The following is a 12,679-nucleotide window of genomic DNA, read 5'->3' as shown; positions in this document are numbered from 1 at the left end:
TACATTAAAGATAACTTGACCAAAGTGAAGATTAGCTTGCGTGTTGAAACGGCTCGAGAGGATGTTAAAGTGGATACTGGTGCGAACGTTGAGGTGGATCCTGGAGAGAGCGTTGAGAGCGCTGGAGTGGATTCTTCTGGAGCGAACATCGAACCGGATCCTGGAGAGTGTTGAAGCGGCTTCTCCTGGATATGCGTTGGAGCGTCTTCCTATGAAGAGAGCATTGAAGAGGCTTCTTATTTAGTTTGATTCTCCCTCGCGAATTGCATGCTTATTGATTGACCATCTCTCCTGTATTGAAGAAATCCCTTAATCTGTCCGTAGTGGTTGTTGCTATGATAAAGCTCGGGCACTGGTATCGACAAACGAACAACGGTTCTTAGCAGCAGCTGTGATCAATGGAGACTGGCAGGAAGAGGCGTGATAGCTTCCTTGATATTGCCTCACGGAATGAAAAATAGGGAGACAGTCCCCTGCCCACGAGCATCCACTGAGCCTTCGACTTGATAGACGTTGTCACGCTGGGTTCATGAGGCCATCTTTTCGTCTGCGTTGCGTTTCGTAGACATCCATGAATATCGCTGGTCTTTGGAAATACGTATGCTCTCTTGAGTATATCCTCGTCTTTGGACATCTTGGAATATAGCATCCTTGCGTCTCTCAGCATCTTTGATATGGGTAGTGCTAAGTAGTCCCCAGTCACACTCCTTGGGAGACGAAATTCTGAACGCGTCTCTCATCGATGTGGTTGCTGTCGAGCCAGATATGGAATATCTTGGACATTGTTTCATCATTGTGGGAGTCGTGTTTGTGGTACTGGAATTGGAGTTGGCAGACGCGCAGAATGTTGTATCTCAGTGGTTTTCCTCTTGCTGCTTCAGGGAAACTGCTTACAGAAGGCTGAAGGTTGTATCGCCTGTTGGTGAGATATATTCTCCCACGAACATTATAAGGCTCTTTATTACCGGCAGGCCTGGTTCTTTCTATCAGGGCAGATGTTGTTGTAGATGAGTGTTCAACAGCTTCACGAAGTCTTCCAACATGGAACGATAAACAAGAGTGATTCCCCAGATTCTTTCTCGTGCGCGGACATCGTTATCTTCCTGAGGCTGCTCCCTTAAGGTGTCGGCTCCATTAGAAGATTTCCGTCATAGCTCATTGATACGTTACACCGGTATTCATTAAACCAAATGGCATTACAGCATAATAAAATTTCCGATAGGAGTTCGAAAGGCAGTCTTAGTTGCATCATGCTCGTACATCCTTATCTGATTGTATCCGCTGTATCCATCCATAAAAGAGAACATGCCGTGTCCGCTGGTGGCATCCACTAACATGTCGATGTTAGGTAAAGGAAAATCATCATTGGGGAAGCATCTATTTAAGTCTCTGAAATCCACGCAACACCTGATATGTCCATTCTTCTTCTTTACCGGCACCACATTAGCCATCCAGGTCGGATGATGGATGGGTTTGATGAAGCCAGCAGCCGGAAACTTCGGAATCTCAGTCTTGATTTGTTCTTCTACCTCATGCATGAATTGCCTCGGGGATTGCTTGATCGGATCGGATCCGGGTATGACATGTAGATGGTGGGTGACCAGTTTTTCATCTAGGCCAGGCGTTTCTTCATATGTCCTGGAAAATATGTCCTGGTATTCCTTGAGAAGTTGCACAAGTATCGTGTGTTCCTCCGCAGACAAGGTCGAACTGATGGAGATAGGCCTGGGATATTCCTCATCCCCGATGTTGACCACTTAGAGCTCATCAGTTGTGGAATTGGTATCGTCCTGCAGTTGTCGTGGAGCATCTAGTACTTCCTCTCGTGGCTCGTCGTTGTTGTAGCATTCCATTGGGCGGAGAGACTGGGGGACAATCTCCCCTGCTAATTTCTAACAGCGGCGTTGGTACACCGTTTTTCCTTTATGATCACGGCTCGCCACAAAAGTCCGCTCCCTCTTCGTGTGAACGTGGGTCGCGGCTTCACAGGATGGAGAATAATGCTTCGTCAGCAAAGATGCATCATGGGTTTTAGCCCTCAATGATGCAAGTCGGTCTTACTCCTGAATTGACGCCCACGTGGGGAGTGGGATTCAACGAAATTTGTCTGATTCTTTCCGCGGAGCTTCCGTACGTGTTGGTTTGGTTTCCCTCGAAGTCCGTCATTATAGTAGGCTTCTGTACGACCATGCCTGGGCGAACCTTGGATGTCCTGAGAGTCTTAGAGTAATCACATTCGAAGACGCTCTTGTGTCGATAAGGCTCTCTTGAACTCTGAATCCTTGATGCGTGCGGTGACATGTAGGGCACGGTTGTGACCTTCCCCTGGTTGATTGCAGCAAAATGTCTCCGCCCGCTGATTCTTCGAGAGGTGTAAAAGTTCGCATAAACTTTCCACTAAAGAAACCGCTTACTGATCCGCCGGCCTCTGGTTCATAGTGAAACTATTGACTTGAGGAGGATCGTTGTGAGGATCAGTCCCCAATGTAGGAGTCTCCATGATAGGACCACTCATATCTGATGTCGCTTATTTTATCAGGTCCATGTAAGCCCGCGCCGCTGATGTACCTTCTCCGAGTGCATTGAATGCGTTCCTTGTTGGCTCCAGGGACTGTCGTGACTATTATGGCAATCAATCAGTTAATGTCTTAAGAAAAGTGAGTACCTCTTTCTGAGTTGTATCCATGTACGTTTGTTCCCTTGCAAGAACTTCTTGTCTCTCCATCAAATCCACCATGGTAATAGGGGGTTGTTCTCCTATGGATCCTCTATCTCCTCGTCCCGATGGAGGAGTGGTCGTTGCTCTGGTGACGGCTAAAGGCGTTACACTTGAAGAGATGCTAGGGTTTGCGGCTGCTCTGGCTCTAGTGATAGGAGGTGTCACGCCCAATGAAATATCTCCTCTTTCTCCGCTGGTGCTGGTAGTAGAGGAAGTAATTCCACGAGATATATTGATGGTATTGACTGGCTGCACGGTGACACCTGGGATATCAACACCGAGAGTGTTGTCAGCGCTAGTCCCATCAGGATTGGTTGCTAATCCAGACCTAAGATCCACCATTTTCGAAATCAATAAAATTGAATTGGTATTTGTTTATGGGTGAAAACTATTCCTGCCGAATTTGGTAATTTGGGGTGTGTGGATGAGTAATGAATCTAAACCCTAAACAAATGCACTGCACGGGAGTGCTTTGTGATTCGAGAAATCAATCTTTACAATTCTGGCCTAAACTAAGAAATGGTCGTTCCAGACTTTCTTCGGTCACAAAGTGAAGGAGATAGGGTTGATCTTAGGGAGGGAAGCAAAGAATGTGTTGAGATTGTGAAGGTGTTGGCTATGTATGACTTGTATCAGAAAGCTGAACTGGCTTGCATAATGTAAGCTATCAGTTCCGGTGTTTGAATACGGTTGTATCAACACTTGCTTTTGTTGTCTTGTCTTGTTTGAAAATAGGGAGGAGAACCTATTTATACAAGTCATTGAGCCTAACTCACGTCTCTCATGGGAAGTGGAAAAAGTGGAGTCATGGAGTAGTGGAGTTGCGGGTGTTAGTGTTACACGATCAGTCTTTCCCACGTCTCCCATCATCACTATCCATCCATGACCTCCTGACACGTTCTTGTGATGACGTGTTGTGCGCTACACGCTGTAAACCGCCAGACCAATACCCCAATATGTATCCCCCAGTTTTTTACATGATTGATGTCTCGAGTGTGTGGATCGTGGGACCCACAGAAAGCAGCATGTGACGATAGATTAAATAACTAAGTTATTTAGGAAGTCGATACTTGTGAAGTATCGTGTGTATTCTATGCAAGTAATGCATCGAATATACTCAGCATGTATGAAGTATCGCTGTTTGAGCGTCTTAAAATAGCTTCATGTCCAGCCTACTTCATGTGATGGTTTGGAGGCTGCGCAAGCAAGTCATGACTTGGCCGACCACTTGGTGTGTTAGAGTGGGGGATGATAATTACCACGACACCTCATTGACCAGTTAACTCCTGACCAGGGTTGTATAACCAAGCAGGTGAAGTTGAACGGACGAGATGATCTTTGAGACACTCATCTGCGACCGCTAGTGGAATTAGGGTTTATGAAGAGGTGCGCAAGCATCACTTTTCAGCTTGGTCGAAACCAAGATTGAGACACATTTTTGGCCGGGCCGATCGCGCATGCGTGTAGACGGCATGCCGGTGTAGGCGCCCATACCTCATTGTCTCATGAAAGTGTGATCTAAGCCACTCAATTTGTCCGGAGAAGTTGAGTGGTAGAGATCGATTTGCGACAGAAATCCGGTGCCACAAAAGCCGCGCGTCAAGCCAACTTCGGGCGCGCGTTTCGAGACGACCAAGCTTGGTCGGTCTTGGCCGATTAGTCTGGTATACAGACGGCGGACTGATGTACACGTACATACCTTAATACCCCATAGAAACATGATCTGAGCCACTCAATTTGTCCGGCAAAGTTGAGTGGTCGAGATTAGTTTGCAATTGGGAGGTATGACCACGCCTACTTTGGGCGTGCGAATCGAGACGACCAGGCATGATATGCTTTGTCCGATCGGGTGTGGAGATATGTGGGCCCACAGTGATTGTGTTGATACTCACTGGACCTACTTAATCGACTACTAGACCCTTTGTTCGATCAGGTGAAAATGGACGCTCGTGATCGAAAACCCTAATTAGGGTTCTGCCAGCCGTGCGTCATGCCTTGTTTGGACGCACGAATTGGGATGACCATTCGTGTTTGGTCCTGACCGATCAGTCATGTATGTAAGCGGGCCCACGGTGATTGTGTTGACATGCTCTGGGCCCTTTGAATCTACATTTACACCCTCCATCTATGCCTGCGAAGATGGATGGTTGAGACTGATTTACGACACATGTAATGTGTTGCAAACACTAATTTAGGGTTTCTCGTCCGCGCTGCTTTGGCTGGACTAATTCGCAAGCCATGCTACCCTTTTGGGGATGCCGACCATGCGGGGAGAGCAACACTCAGTCGTACATGCCTCCTTATTTAATGCTTGGAGATTCGTGTTGCTCTGCTGAGAGCAACACTCAGTCTTCATGCCGCACCAATAATGATAAGAGTGAAGCAGTACAGGAAATACAAGGCTGGTCATGCATTAATTGATAATGCTATAAGTTTTCAATGAAGAAGTATTCTCTATTTTATCAGGGGCTTTATCCTTTGTAGGATGTTAGCGCATAATTTCGTCTTTTACAATTTTAGCCTTAAACGAAAATCCACCATCAACATTAAGTCCCCTGCCTAGCACGTAATGGTTACACTATTGTGGGGTAGGCATGCGATGGTGACGATTTTGTATGCTGAAAAAATTAAGCTAAAGTAAAGTAAATACGTATTTACCGCATAGATCGTCAGGTGATGTCCTGGAAGTATTTATTAGGGTCATGAAGGAGGCAGGACTTGGTCAGGCGAGTCGTTTTTGGTTTCCTCCATGTACATCTGGACAGAGCTTGGCCCACTTCTTGAACTGGGTGTATTCTCCTCCATTGCACGACAGTTTTTCCCAGATATACCTGATAAGCCTCGTTGATCATTATCCCGAATCAGTATCCTTCATAGGTGGCCAGTAAATACTTCTTTTCTCCTGGGATTCTGTTGACTTGCAAGATATATATTCCAAGGATTCTTCTCATCCATAGTCGTATATCCAGGTATTTCTCCGTACTTATGTGATCTTATGATTGATTGATGATGATATACACATTTTTTATGTGCTCATAACTTCTTCTTCTTCTTTGCAGCTTATCATGGAAGCGGTGGGCGATGACCATTCTGTAACTTCTCCAGAAAAAAGTTTCGAAGTCGACAAGCCCGGAGCTGATGCGCACGAAGAAGTAATGGCTAAAATCGATCTCCCACTTCACGAAGTTGGTCGTTCTATACAGGGGATGTCCATTCTGCACCTGCGTATTGTCAGGGGACGTATCTATGCCCTGCCAGCTGCAATCGACATGGAGGAGCAATGGAGGAGTGATGAAGCGTTGCAAGCCTCAGTGAGCGCAAGGGCAGAGAGGTTTGCAGCACGGTAAAAGAGGCGGAGGGTTGATCAAAAACGACCTCTTGGTGAAGATAAATGTGATTATCCAATCCACGACGGTGTGATAATCCTTGATTCTGACACAGATGAATCTGAGCGTCTGAAAGCAGTCAATACAATCCCTAACGTTGATGTGCCCTTTGAGGAAGACATGGAAGTTGTTCCTGCTAACGATGTTAGGGTGGAGAGTGCTGATGTAGAAACATCTGAAGCCGAAGCTGAGGCACATCCGAAGGAAGAAGCAGTAATGGCTCACGATGGTGATGGCGTTGAAGCATGACCTAATAGTGGTGCTGACGTGGTCGATCTTGTTGACGGCTAGGCTTTTGTTTTTCTTTCTATTTAAATACATTCCCGTAATTCATAAACATCTTCCTTGTACTCAGTGGCGGCTGAGTCCAGGATCTTTTATTTGCTTGCTTGAATAAAGGTTTTTATGTTATAATCCTTTGTTAAGATTACATCTGAACCTTTTCAGGCGCAATAGTGTGCCTTCATATGTATGTGATTCTTTATGATAAAAAAATAATGTCATAATGGAATACCACAGACCTGCATGTGCTCCTGACGTGAGATCTCCCTGGTCTTGCTGGGTGAATGGCTCAAAACATCTTCCTTTTCCGCACATATTCTATTTCCTTGACTTCTTACGAAATGTTTGCTTAGGGTTTCCTTCTCTGTTTTGCTCTAATGGGTTTAGGATGACTCAGGACTTTGTGTCTTCCTTTAGGGGTAAAGAAGTTCTTGGATGGAAATAATACTTCAATTAATTTGAACTTCAAAATTGAAACCCTAATTATGAATGCAAGTATTGCAATCATTTTCTGGAGGAATTACAAATATGACATGAGAAGGTAATTGTAAAAAGACACGCTGGAGAAAACAACACAACGTTTTAAAGTGTGGAGGACGCTGGAAAGTGGTAGCACAACGTTTTAAGTACGGTAGGGTTCGAGCCATCGCGAGTGAATCATTACGCCGTCCAGTTTGTCAGCGTTGATGAGCTTGCAGTAGCCTCCTAGGATAACGTCTGCTACCAGGTATGGTTCATCCTCTATTTCAATGGGTGAGCCAGGTGGATTGGTTACTTTCACCGTCATGCTCCCAACCTTGAATGTAGTCGTCTTCGTCACCAGATCTCCAATTCCAAATGGGTTTGGTCGTGCAGATGCCTGGACCTTGGATTTATCATCTTTGACCGAGAAAACCTCTAAGCTCTTGATAAAACGCTTGAAGGGGCCGGCCTCCCATTCACATCTCTTAGCCGGGGTTGGTTTGTTAGTCGGAACCAGTCCCCAGTGCTTGTCAGAGTGAGGAGTGATTGGTTGCAAAAAGGATTGTGTGATGAGACTTACTTGGGCTCGGAACCTTTTAATGTACGCTTACGGGCTCTCTCCAGGAAGTTGTATCACGTTGGCAAGCTGTAGGTGGTGCGGCAACAGACAGTCCCCAGGTCTAGACGGCTTGTTGGATATCCTTTCGGGTACCGAAGTTGGTAGAGGACAAACTTCTAGTGTTGCCTTGTTGTCGTGTATCCAAGAGTATCCTAGGATCATGTCGTAATTAGGATGCTCCTTGACTATGTAGAACTTTGCTTGAGTTAGGACGTCACCCAATTTAACTTCAAGATCGATGTATCCATATGCGTCTCCAAGTTCTCCTTCTGGAGTCTTAATCACGGTTGGGTTGTGAGTAGCTTCCTGATTTGAAATCTTTGCTGCTTTCAAGGTCTGGAGAGTGATGATGTTGAATTCAGAGGCCATATCGATCAATGTGCTATCGAACTCGACATCCCTTAAACGAGCAACGGTTAAGAGTCCCCAATTTCCCTGGCTTGCATCTTCCAGTAAGGACTGTGGTTTCGAGACCGCTTCCTTTTCCAGATACAAGCGCCTGCCTGAGACAACGCGGTTGAGGGCTGCAAATATGTCCTAACACTGTGCTTTGGAGAAATACAAGATCTCGCACAAATGTTCCATCATAGATTGTACAGTCTTGCGAACAGAATCCCCGGAAATCATTCAGTTCCTGACGGGGAGAGGATCTCTATGAACACCTTCGTTTCCAAGCTGGAGTTCTCCTGCCTCTATATTTTCTTTGAAGATTTGCTTCAGTCTGTATGGTAGCGGCAGTACTTGGGATCCGTCATATCTTTCTCGGTTGGCGGGCGTCTGATAGGAGGCAGCTTGATAGCGTCGTCTTGAATCCATGTCTCCAAGAGTTCTATCACTTCAATCATGGGGAATGGGAAGCCTACATCTTCGATGTCTTGTGCAGGAATCTTGCCTACTCCTTTTTGAGACGAGGTCGTCTGTGCCGGAGCCGCACGCTTGGGTTGTCGTTTTGTTGCTGAAGCTTTCCTTTTTCCTCCTACGCCTACCACGCTCACAGAAGGACCAGTGTTGTATTGTTTGTTGGTGAGGCATCTGCTTCCTCGACTCTCATGTAGGTATTCGTTTCGAAAAACCCTGGTTCTCTCTAGTATCGCTGGGGCAGTTGTGGTTGAACGCTTGGCAGCTTCATGGAGTTCGGAGAACGTCTGAAAGCCCAGATTCTCCAGTAGGGTGCAGTATATAGGTATCAACCCGTTGATGCACAGCTCCACCAACTGTCGTTCAGTGATATTAGGATCATGACAATCTAGTGCTTGAGTTTTGAACCTTTTAACGAAATCGTTCGGATGTTCGTTGTTCCGCTGAGAGATTCTCCCAAGGTCTGAAAAGGTGATCTGCTCGGACACGAAGAAGTACTTTTTATAGAAAGCACTGACCATCCCGTCCCAATTGGACATGTTTTTAGGCGCGATGTTGTTGTACCAGGTGTACGCCCTTCCCGTAAGTGACTTCGAGAATTCTTTCAGGCGGAGAACACGATTGTATTCATGTTCTCCTAATGATTCCAAAAATCGAGAGATGTGTTCATGAGCGTTACCAGTACCATCATAAAGAGAGAACTGAGGAGAGGTGTATCCTCTTTGGAGAGGAATTCGTTGTACATATTGAGGGTACGACGACTGATGTTTTTGCACCTCTATCATGCTTCCTTTGCTTCGGTTTTGGAGAATTTGTTCAAGGTCTTCACGTGTGATGAAGTTGGGAGACGGTCCATCTCCCTTGGGCGTTCAGGAACAACATGAGTTTCTTCATTCATGTAGGTCTGAGTGAAAAAGCCTGTTCTGGGCGTGAAGGCATCCCTTGTTGGCTCCAGGGGTTGCCGTGAGTCTTGTGGCAATCGTTCAGTTAAGGTTTTGAGGAAAGTGAGTACCTCTTTCTGAGTTGCAACCATATCCGTTTGAGTCTTAGCAAGATCTTCCTGCCTCTCCATCAAGTCTGCGATGGTATTTGGAGATGGTCCTCCTCTTGCTCCTCCGGCTCCCCGTCCTGATGAAGGAATGGAAGTTGTTGTTCTGGTGATCTCTGGAGGTGTTACACTTGAAGAGATGCCAGGGTATGCGGCTACTCTGGCTCTGGTGATAGGAGGCGTTACACTTACTGGAATATCTCCTGCTCCGGTGGCTTTGGTGGTATAAGAAACGGTTCCCCAAGATGTATTGACCACCGTAGCTCCACCGACAGGTACATCGATACCAAGAGTGTTATCCGCACTAGCTCCATCAAGATTGATTGCTGATCCCGACCTAAGTTCTACCATCTTGAAACAGGTTGATGATTAAATTGAATCTAAGATCTACCCCTTCGAAATTGATGAATTTGAATCGTATTTTGAAGAAATTGACTTTACAACCGAGAGATTAACGTCCCACCGTGATCGCCAATTGTTTATGGGTGAAAACTATTCCTGCCGAATTTGGTAATTTGGGGTGTGTGGATGAGGAATGAATCTAAACCCTAAACAAATGCATTGCACGAGAGTGCTTTGTGATTCGAGAAATCAATATGTACAATTCTGGCCTAAACCAAGAAATGGTCGTTCCAGACTTGCTTCGGTCACAAAGTGAAGGAAATGGGGTTGATCTTAGGGAGGGAAGCGAAGAATGTGTTGAGATTTTTAAGGTGTTGGCTATGTATGACTTGTATCAGAAAGCTGAGCTGGCTTGCAGAATGTAAGCTATCAGTTCCGGTGTTTGAATACGGTTGTATCAACACTTGCTTCTGTTGTCTTGTCTTGTTTGAAAATAGGGAGGAGAACCTATTTATACAAGTCATTGAGCCTAACTCACGTCTCTCATGGGAAGTGGAAAAAGTGGAGTCATGGAGTAGTGGATTTGCATGTGTTAGTGTTACACGATCAGTCTTTCCCACTTCTCTCATCATCACTATCCGTCCATGACCTCCTGACACGTTCTTGTGATGACGCGTTGTGCGCTGCACGCTGTAAACCGCCAGACCAATACCCCAGTATGTATCCCCCAGTTTGTGACATGATTTATGTCTTGAGTGTGTGGATCGTGGGACCCACATAAAGGAGCATGTGATGCTAGATTAAATAACTAAGTTATTTAGGAAGTCGATACTTGTGAAGTATCATGTGTATTCTATGCAAGTAATGCATCGAATATACTCAGCATGTATGAAGCATCGCTGTTTGAGCGTCTTAAAATAACTTCATGTCCAGCCTACTTCATGTGATGGTTTGGAGGCTGCGCAAGCAAGTCCTGACTTGGCCGACCACATGGTGTGGTAGAGTGGTGGATGATAATCACCACGACACCTCATTGACCAGTTAACTCCTGACCAGGGTTGTATTACCAAGCAGGTGAAGTTGAACGGACGAGATGATCTTTGAGACACTCATCTGCGACCGTTAGTGGAATTAGGGTTTATGAAGAGGAGCGCAAGCATGACTCTTCAGCTTGGTCGAAACCAAGATTGGGACACATTTTTGGCCGGGCCGATCGTGCATGCGTGTAGACGGCATGCCGGTGTAGGCGCCCATACCTCGTTGTCTCGTGAAAGTGTGATCTAAGCCACTCAATTTGTCTGGAGAAGTTGAGTGGTTGAGATCGATTTGCGACAGAAATCCGGTGCGGCAAAAGTCGCGCGTCAAGCCAACTTCGGGCGCGCGTTTCGAGATGACCAAGCTTGGTCGGTCTTGGCCGATTAGTTTAGTATACAGACGGCGGGCTGGTGTACACGTCCATACCTTAATACCCCATGGAAACGTGATCTGAGCCACTCAATTTGTCCGACAAAGTTGAGTGGTCGGGATTAGTTTGCAATTGGGAGGTGTGACCACGCGTACTTTGGGCGTGCGAATCGAGACAACCAGGAATTATATGCTTTGGCCGATCGGGTGTGGAGATATGTGGGCCCACAGTGATCGTGTTGATACTCACTGGACCTACTTAATCGACTACTAGACCCTTCGTTCGATCAGGTGAAAATGGACGCTCGTGATCGAAAACCATAATTAGGGTTCTGCCAGCCGTGCGTCATGCCTTGTTTGGACGCACGAATTGGGAAGACCATTCATGTTTAGTCCTGACCAATCGGTCATGTATGTAAGCGGGCCCATGGTTTTTGTGTTTACATGCTCTGGTCCCTTTGAATCTACATCTACACCCTCCATCTATACCTGCGAAGATGGATGGTTGAGACTGATTTGCGACACATGTAATGTGCTGCAAACACTAATTTAGGGTTTCTCGTCCGCGCTTCTTTGGCTGGACGAATTGACAAGCCATGCTACCCTTTTGGGGAGGCCGACCATGCGGGGTTCGCATTGGTCCGGTGTTGAACATTCCAATACCTGCTTGAGGGTTATGGATTCGATCTAAGCCATCCAATAATGCTGGTTGTGATCGTTTCTGAGACTGATACGGACAGTCCAGATTCTCGATCGGTCTAGTATAACACTCCGAGAGTTATATCCTGCACGGGTATTTCGTACATGCCTCCTTATTTAATGCTTGGAGATTCGTGTTGCTCTGCTGAGAGCAACACTCAGTCGTCATGCCGCACCAATAATGATAAGAGTGAAGCAGTACAGGAAATACAAGGTTGTTCATGCATTAATTGATAATGATATAAGTTTTCATTGGAGAATTATTCTATATTTTATCAGGGGCTTTATCCTTTGCAGGATGTTAGCGCATAATTTCGGCTTTTACAATTTTAGCCTTAAACGAAAATCCACCATCAACAGTATTGAAGAAATTGACTTCACAACCGAGAGATTAATCTCCCACTGTGGTTGCCAATTGTTTATGGGTGAAAACTCTTTCTGCCGGTTTTGGTAATTTGGGGTGTGTGGATGAGAAATGAATCTAAACCCTAAATAAATGCACTGCACGGGAGTGCTTTTGATTCGAGAAATCAATCTGTACAATTCTAGCCTAAACCAAGAAATTAATGGTCATTCCAAACTTGCTTCGGTCACAAAGTGAAGGAGATGGGGTTGATCTTAGGGAGGGAAGCGAAGAATGTATTGAGATTGTGAAGGTGTTGGATGTGTATGACTTGTATCAGAAAGCTGAACTGGATTGCAGAGTGTAAGTTATCATTTCTTGTGTTTGAATACGATAGTATCAACACTAGGTTTCTGTCTTGTCTGTCCTTTGAAAATAGGGAGGAGAACCTATTTATACAAGTCATTGAGCCTAACCCACGTTTCTCATGGGAAGCGGAGGAAGTGGAGTGATGGAG

Source organism: Papaver somniferum, chromosome 3, assembly GCF_003573695.1.
Source record: "Papaver somniferum cultivar HN1 chromosome 3, ASM357369v1, whole genome shotgun sequence".
In the NCBI taxonomy this organism is placed as follows: domain Eukaryota; kingdom Viridiplantae; phylum Streptophyta; class Magnoliopsida; order Ranunculales; family Papaveraceae; genus Papaver; species Papaver somniferum.
The sequence above is the reverse complement of the archived record's forward strand: the minus strand, read 5'-3'. Positions refer to the sequence as shown.